A 7,942-nucleotide genomic window follows, 5' to 3' on the forward strand; every position below is an offset into this window, starting at 1 on the left:
ACTCATACAGACAGGACATAAGGGACATCTATATAAGTGCCAGAGCTCCTCTGATACTTTGGAATTCTAGCACATCAGAGCAGACTCAATTAATCATGTCTGTTGGAGAGTGGCAGGTGTTGCACTCCAGCAGCCTCCTGCATCTTGTGTATCAATGTCCCAACACTTAAAAATGGTGGCAGGGGTGCTTGAACTAAAGCTTGTTCAAGGAGCTTTACTTTATGTGCCCCCACCACCATTTTTAAGCATGGGAACATTGATACAAAAGACATGGCAGCACTTAGCAGCTCTCAAAGCTACTCTTATTAAAGCACTGCCCCCCTGCACCCTGGAGCATGTGTAACAGTGTCCAAGGGTTATAACAGCTAATCCAAGTAAAGGTAAAGGGACAAGAATCCATAGCCTCAGTTCAGAACCAGCATTTTCTCCCTGCAGACTGTATGTACAGTGCCTAGTCTGTCCATAGGCCAGTTTTGGCCAGTAGGCCTGATCCAGTGCATGGGATGGGTGCAGCCAGGGCCCAGTCCAGCCATGAAGTAGAGGCCAGTCCTGGGCCTGATTTAGCCATGGGGTCAGAGAGGGGGGAAAGGGCCTTCCTGGCTGTTCTAGGCACAAAACAAGATCTTTACCCAGCTCCAATCCAGCCCTGCGGGAAGGGCATTCTTGGCCCAATTCAACTGTGCATGGCTTGGTAATTTGGTAGTAGAATAAGGGTGACACAGTTTCCCTGACATGAAATTTCCTGATCCATGGGGAGCCCCATGGGCCAGATTCCATGGCTTCATTGTCTGGATTTGGCCTGTGAGCTGGGGGTTGAGCACCCCTGGTTTAGACTATTCATAACACAATCTAGTCTGTGGATGATTTCTTGTTCCATAATTTCCTGTTCAAGTCTGCTTTTAAACTGTTTTCTAACAACTGCTATTCTGTGGTCAGCAATGGAATATCCAGGGAGATGGAAGTGTTTTACCACAGGCTTGTCTTTCTTTCAAGTACTGACATCATACTGGTGTTCATTCATCCTTACACATACGGATTGTGCCATGTGTCCAACGTATGAGAGAAGCATGGCACTGTAACTAGGTGATGGCATATATGGCATTGGTTGTGGTGCGGTAAATGAATCTTGGCTGTTATAATCCATGTTATTTGGTTCAGTAATGATGTGGTTTGTGTTAATGAGGGGGCATATGTGACCTGAGTTTGGGGCCAGGTTTGGTGCCTTAGTAAGAATAGCACTTAGGTAGGCTGTTGTTCTAGATGTGCAGTTTGCACCTGGAGAATTGCCTATAAGCCAGAACAGGTTTGTCCCTTATGGGTGACTGTAGATGGTCGTTTATCTTCCTGGAGGGCTTGGAGGTCATTGATGTTGTCTGAGGTGTTCAAGATGGGGGTTGTAGGTCACAACTACAGTTATCCTTCTCTCAGTGTTGTAGTAGCTTGGAGTGGGACCTGAGTCTGGTCCTGTTGATGTGAGTGGCCATGGTTTTAGGATTGTATTGCAATTGTAGAAATCCCTACGCCAGATCCTTAAAGTGTACGTCCTGGTCAGTTTTTTTGAGAGCAGATGCAACTGTAATATAGAGCTTGGGTGTAGACTATGGATCTAGTGGTGAGCTTAGGATGCAGGTTGCTAGCTTGGAGATAGCAGTAGCAGATGGCTAGTTTCCAGTGCAATCTGGTGGTGATATGGCCATTGCAAACTTTCATCATGGTGTCCAAGAAATACATTTTCTTGGAAGAGTATTCTAGAGTCAGTGTGATGGAAGGATGTGTAACAGGGAGATAGAGGTTCTTATTACTTTAAGAGGAAACATGACAGGCAAGGTCTTTGGTCTAGGGCAGGCATCTGAACAAAGGACAGCTGCTAAGAATCAAGTAGCAGCCTAGAGACTGAAGGGGTAGGAGCTCCCAGACTGAGAGTGACTATCCTAGAGCTAGTTGCACCACAATAGGCAGAACTGCAGGCAGCCAGGGAAGTAAAGGTAACAGAGCAGCTGGGTTGTCTCCTTTCATTAGGTTGAGAGGAGACCCCTGTATAGTAGAGAAAGCTTGTGACCAGAAGGAGGGGTCTGAACTAGAGGAGGCAGTGTGGCCCCAATATGTTATGTGGAGAGGAGCTTTTGCTAGTCAAAGCTGCAAAACAATGTAAACCTGCAGGGAGAGAAGCTATGGATGGAACTGCCTGCAAGGGGATAAGGGAGGTACCTTATAGATTCATAGATGTTAGGGTTGGAAGGGACCTTAGTAGATCATTGATTCCGACACCTGGAGTGGAAAGAGTGCTGGGGTCAGACGACCCCAGCCAGGTGCCTGTCAAGCTTCCTTTTAAAGACCTCCAAGGTAGGGGAGAGCACCATCTCCCTTGGAAGCCCATTCCAGATTTTGGCAACCCTTACCATAAAGAAGTTCTTCCTGATGTCAAACCTAAATCTTTTCTCCATCAGTTTGTGGCTATTGTTCCTAGTGACTCCAAGCGGTGCCCTGGTAACCAGAAAATCTCCTATTCCTTGCTACCTTCCCCTTGATGAATATGTAGGTGGCTACAAGATCCCTTCTCAACCTTTTCTTGCAGAGGCTGAAGAGATCCAGGGTCCTCAATTTTTGCCCGCAGGTCCCCAACCACATGAGTTGCCTTCCTCTGAACCCTCTTGAGGTTGTCCACATCCCTCTTGAAGTGTAGTATTTCAACTGTGACCTGACCAGTACCACATAAAGGGGAAGTATCATCGCCTCTTTGGACCTGTTTTCATGCTCCTGCTAATGCATGTTTAAGTGTGGTTGGCTTTACTGATCATTTCATCAAATTGACGACTCACATTGATCTTGGAGTCAACAGTGACTCCAAGATCCCTTTCTGCTGCTGTGCTGCTGAGAAGGTCCTTCCCCAGCCTGTAAGTGTGCTGGTGATTCCTTCCCCCTAGGTGCAGCACCTTGCATTTGTCCTCATTAAACTGCATCCTATTCTGTTTTGCCCACTTTTCCAAACTGTCCAGATCCACCTGTATTTGTTCCCTAGCTTCTGGTGTGTTAACGTTATCCCATAATTTGGTATCATCTGTGAATCTGGACAAACTGCTTTCTATGCCCTCATCCAAGTCAATGATGAAGACATTGAACTGCACCAGTCCAAGGACCAAGCCTTGTGGGACTCCACTGCCCACATCTTCCCAGGTCGATACTGTCCCATCCACCACCACTGTCTGGGTGTGACCTCTAAGCTACTTTGCCACCCACTGAACCACGTAGTCAGCTACACTGCAGTTTCTCAGTATATCTATAGGAATATTATGAGATATTATAACGAGGCCTTCTTAAAATCCAAGGGGATAATATCCACCTTGATTTCTGCATCTAAGCATTTTGTAACCTGGTCATAAAAAAACCCAAGGTTAGTCAGGCAGGATCTACCTGCTATGAATCCATGCTGGTTGCCCTTTAGCATTGCTTTCCCCACTGGACTGTCAAAAATGTAATCCTTAATATTTTTTTTCAAGGATTTCCCCAGCCTTGGAGGCTGGGGAACAAGCTATCTCCTTAGAGTAGAAGTGCTGCAGTAGTTAAGGGACTCAAGGTGAGATTGGTGTCTCAGTTGTAACTCGGTGGTTTATGTTTTGTGTATATTCCTACTGGAGGTTTGGGTTGTGGCTATTGGAGTGGACTGGAGACACTCAGAGTGATTTGAGTCCTGCCAGGGTTAGGGACACAGAGGGCTAGGGAAGCAGCGAAACGGACAGAAAGGCTGTAGTCTAGTCTACAGGGGTCTAATGGGCTAGGTTTGCCCTGGGATTTGGATAAGATCAGAGGGTCTGGTGGGCCAGGGTCCTGGGGACAAGCTAAGGTTTGAAGCTGGTGAGGAGTGGAATGATTTGTTCCTTTCCCTAGTTGTTTTGTGTTTTATATAAATGTAAGTTAGTGTCTATCTCCCTCTTTTCCTCCCCCCCACCAAATATCTAGTTATATCTCTTAATATATAGTGATGTATGTAGAAAGAAAGAGAAACGATGTTCCTTATTTTGCCTAGTTTTCATATCTATTGATCTATCTTAAAGTTCTTGGTTTAGAAATACTGCTTTGAAGTCTGTCCTTCTGTTTTAGGTGTCCCTGAAGAGTTCATTAAAAAACTAGAGTACCCACAGCTCTGGAAGCATGGGTTTCAGTGGCAGGGATGTCCTTGGAGGTCAGCACCTCTATTAAGGACTGTTAAGCACTATGTGCTACAGAAAGAGGTCTTTTTATTGGTAAGTGCACCCAAGAGGCTCAGCTCAGATACAGAGGCTGGAGATGATATAGTTATAGGATCACACTGTTCCAGTGCAAGAGTCCAGACACAGCTACTCAGTCAGCTTCCAGCAGACTTGCATCAGTCAGCTTCCAACAGACTTGCATCAAGAAATCTACCTTTTGAATATCAATGGTATGGAAAGGAAATATCTGAATCATCCCTCCTACAGAATGTGAAATAGTTTCTCAAGAGCCACATTTGAAAGCCACAAATGAAGAAAATAAGGATTTTTTTTGAATGAGCCTAAAAAACTTCTGTAAAGAGGCTGACCAGACCAAAGCACTTTTCAAACTGAAGTTAATAAAGGTTTTGTGTGTAATAAATCTTATTTAAAGAAGAAAAGCCAAATAGAAAATCCCTGTTGGGATATAATTTCAAACACCAGAAAAGGGTTATTACAGAAAAGGTATATCTACAATTACCACAGGAACAGAAACAGAGCTTCAATAAAACTGGTGTAACTTTCATCCATTTGAGATGCAAATTTGGCTGAAAAGTTATATATAGGCACAGATTGAAACCCAACTACTCCCTTACTTTACATCAGTGCAAACCCAAGAGACCACTTTCTGGTCTGAAGCTCCCAGAAATCAGAAGCTACTAGTGTAAATTTGAAGAAACATGATTGAGAACACAATTTCTCCCACTGATTTTTTTTTTTTTTTAAATTGAGGATTCATAATTATATTAGTATATTATACTATGTTATGGTATTAGATGTAGGAATGCAGGTTTGGGAGCGTACAAGGGGAGAAAGGATTACTATTCTTTTTAAGCAACTTTATAAAGATGTCACATCTTAATGTTAATATTATTTTCAGTAATGAGGTATAATATGATATCTGATAAAATGTTTGCAAATTGTTGGGCAGAAGGTTTCAAATGATAGGAGCTTAACATAAAAATAATGAGTATTGTATCTCTAAATTTACTGAACATTTTTTCCTTCTTTTGAGGGGTTTTAATATTCCTAATCTGAGGTTTATACTACTAATAGGTGAGATCAAATATGAATTCTATAAGTCTTCATTCTGAGCCTTTCAGAAAAAGACAGCAGTAAACCCTTGCTCCCATTTCAGTCCCAGTCTTCAAGAATTCTTCTGAGAATGACAGCAGAGGTTTGAGTCCTTATCCTCAGTGAATTCAGGGGATCTTTGTGTATGTGGATAGTTTTTTAATTCAAATTAAAACAATGTGTATGTAAAAAATCTTTAAAGATTAGACCATTTTTATAAACCTGTTGTTGGTAGAGTCTGCACTGAAGAAGCCAATATTGTCAGAGCTTCCTTGCTTTTGGCACTGGAGCTAGAGTAAAGCTACCTCTGGTATATTGGCATATTGTGCAATCACAGTTAACTCCAGTGAAACCCTATGTAATCATTTTAATGTCTGCTAATATTTACCACCATATCACCAATAAAATGACTTTAAAATGTTAGGAATCTAGACCTTAGTTAGCCATGTCCAACAAGCCAAAGCATGTGTTTTATTGAACAAGGTACTTAATTTTGTTCCCTTACTCAGGTGTGATCATTAATGTAATTTATTTTCAGAACACCCTGTTAAACAAGAAGGTACTCTCAGGTAATAAATGTTACACGTGGGAAACTGAGATGTACAGAGAAGATAAATGAACTTTTTGCAATCACCCAGAAAGCATGTGGTAAAACAGGGAGTTGAAGCAGTTGTTTTGTGCATGCTAGGTCGACTTCCTAACTATTGGATCTTCATTCCCCTCTTCTTGGTTATTGTAAAGCCATATTTGAATTATATCCAAAACACCAGAGACCCAATTCTTTCAATCTTTAACAACATACTGTACAAGTATGCTGCCAATTAAATTTTTATCTATTCTGATTTTAATATTCAAATTCAGTAAATGGGATGATGAACTGCAAAGAAAAGGAAAGAAAATCAAATCCTTAACAATTCACTATATTTATATATGGAAACATATTTAGTGAAAAAAACCAATTCTAATACTTTATATTAACCTAATAAAGATAGCATTTTGCATTATGAATCATCCCAGGAATTCCAGTCTGACTGTATAAGCAATATTTGTGTGAGAGGGAGTTGTGGGATCAGATCCTAACTTCTAAAACATAATGGTCTCATGAACCATAAATATCCTGCATTTTTAATAACAACAAGTTGCCAGATAAACTTGATTGCTATTTGACAGGATTATAAAATTAGTGGCCTAAAGAACAGCATATTATGCAATATGCATTTGCAATTAATTAATAAAGCATTTGTTACAGAGTCCTATAAAATCCTTCTCATGAAATTAATTCAAGTCGGCTTGGATATGAATGCTGTCATGTGAAATGGAGACTGGCAAAGATTGTAAACGAAGGGAAATGATGAACTGCAAAGTATTGAGTTGGGAGAAAGCGACTACTGGATTACTGCAGGACTATGAGGTCAGGTCACATTCAATTTCTTCACTAATGACCTAGAAGGAGGAGTAAACAGCACATTAATTAATTTTGCAGATGATACTAAATTAGAAAGTACTGTGGAAGCCAGTTTGCTCAAAGGTGTGATACAGAGGGATAAAAGGAAACTAAAATTGGTAGTAGAGGAGCAGCAGAAACTATCAGCAAGCACATCTTAGGAGAAACTGTGCACTTTAAAACCATTTAGGGTTTAGGCCCCAATTCAGCACAGCTCTTAAGCATATTTCTAAGTCTAATGGTTAATTGTATGCTTAAATTTACCACTGATTAGGTAAGCAACCATGGTCTTAAAGGCAATTAAATGTATAGGTAAGTACTTTGCTGTACTGAGGTTTTCATTCTATGCAACATAGATGCAAAGTTAAAAAAAATGACCAGGTTAGCAAGATTTGAAACCATGGGATTTAATGTCACTCAGAACAGGAAATTAAGCCAAAGATTAAATTTTAGTCCTTATTGAAATCAGTGGTAAAATTGAATTCAGTACTAAAATTAACAGTAAAACTCCTATTGACTCCTAATAAGGACTATGAGTTTACCCTTCTAAAACCTCTGCTTACGCTTTGTAGGCCTGACAAACTGAAAGACAGGGGGCGGGGAAGGGGAGGAAAAGAATAATTAAATTATATTAAGGCCAGCTATAGACATTATATATAAATTCGTATAAGTGATTGGAAACTCGTCTAAACTTGTAACACAACAGAAGTTCAGTACACATAGACTGGTTTAAAATGGTAGAACCTAATCTAAGATAGACATGAATGGATGTAATAGACTTAATTAGTTTACATTAGACCAGTCTATTGAACTTTTGTTCCAGATCCCCTTCCAATTCTAGTTAGTTTGTAGTCTGCTGGTGTCCCAGGTGCCATTGCAGATCCACTTCCCCGCTCGAACAGAGGTGTGCCAAAGCTTAGCTTCTGCTTGAATTCTCCAAGCTGTCAGTGGCAGGCTGGGTGGGGCAGGGTAAGGGAGCATGTGTATCTCTATTTCTCTGTCTTTATACAATGTCCCGGGGGTGGGGGGTGGGGGGTGAGGAAAGGGGTGCTCTGCAGAAGAAAGTATTGGGTCCCTTGGATCTCTGGCTCACAGCAGGTGGCAGCAGCAGCAGGATAGGACTGGAAGGTACAGCAAGTAAGTGGTTGCTGTGGGCTGCTGTGCCCTGTGTACATGGGGCCTGCCACCCCCCCCCCCC

Source organism: Gavialis gangeticus, unplaced genomic scaffold (genome assembly GCF_001723915.1).
Source record: "Gavialis gangeticus isolate Ggan-Ray unplaced genomic scaffold, GavGan_comp1, whole genome shotgun sequence".
Taxonomy (NCBI): domain Eukaryota; kingdom Metazoa; phylum Chordata; order Crocodylia; family Gavialidae; genus Gavialis; species Gavialis gangeticus.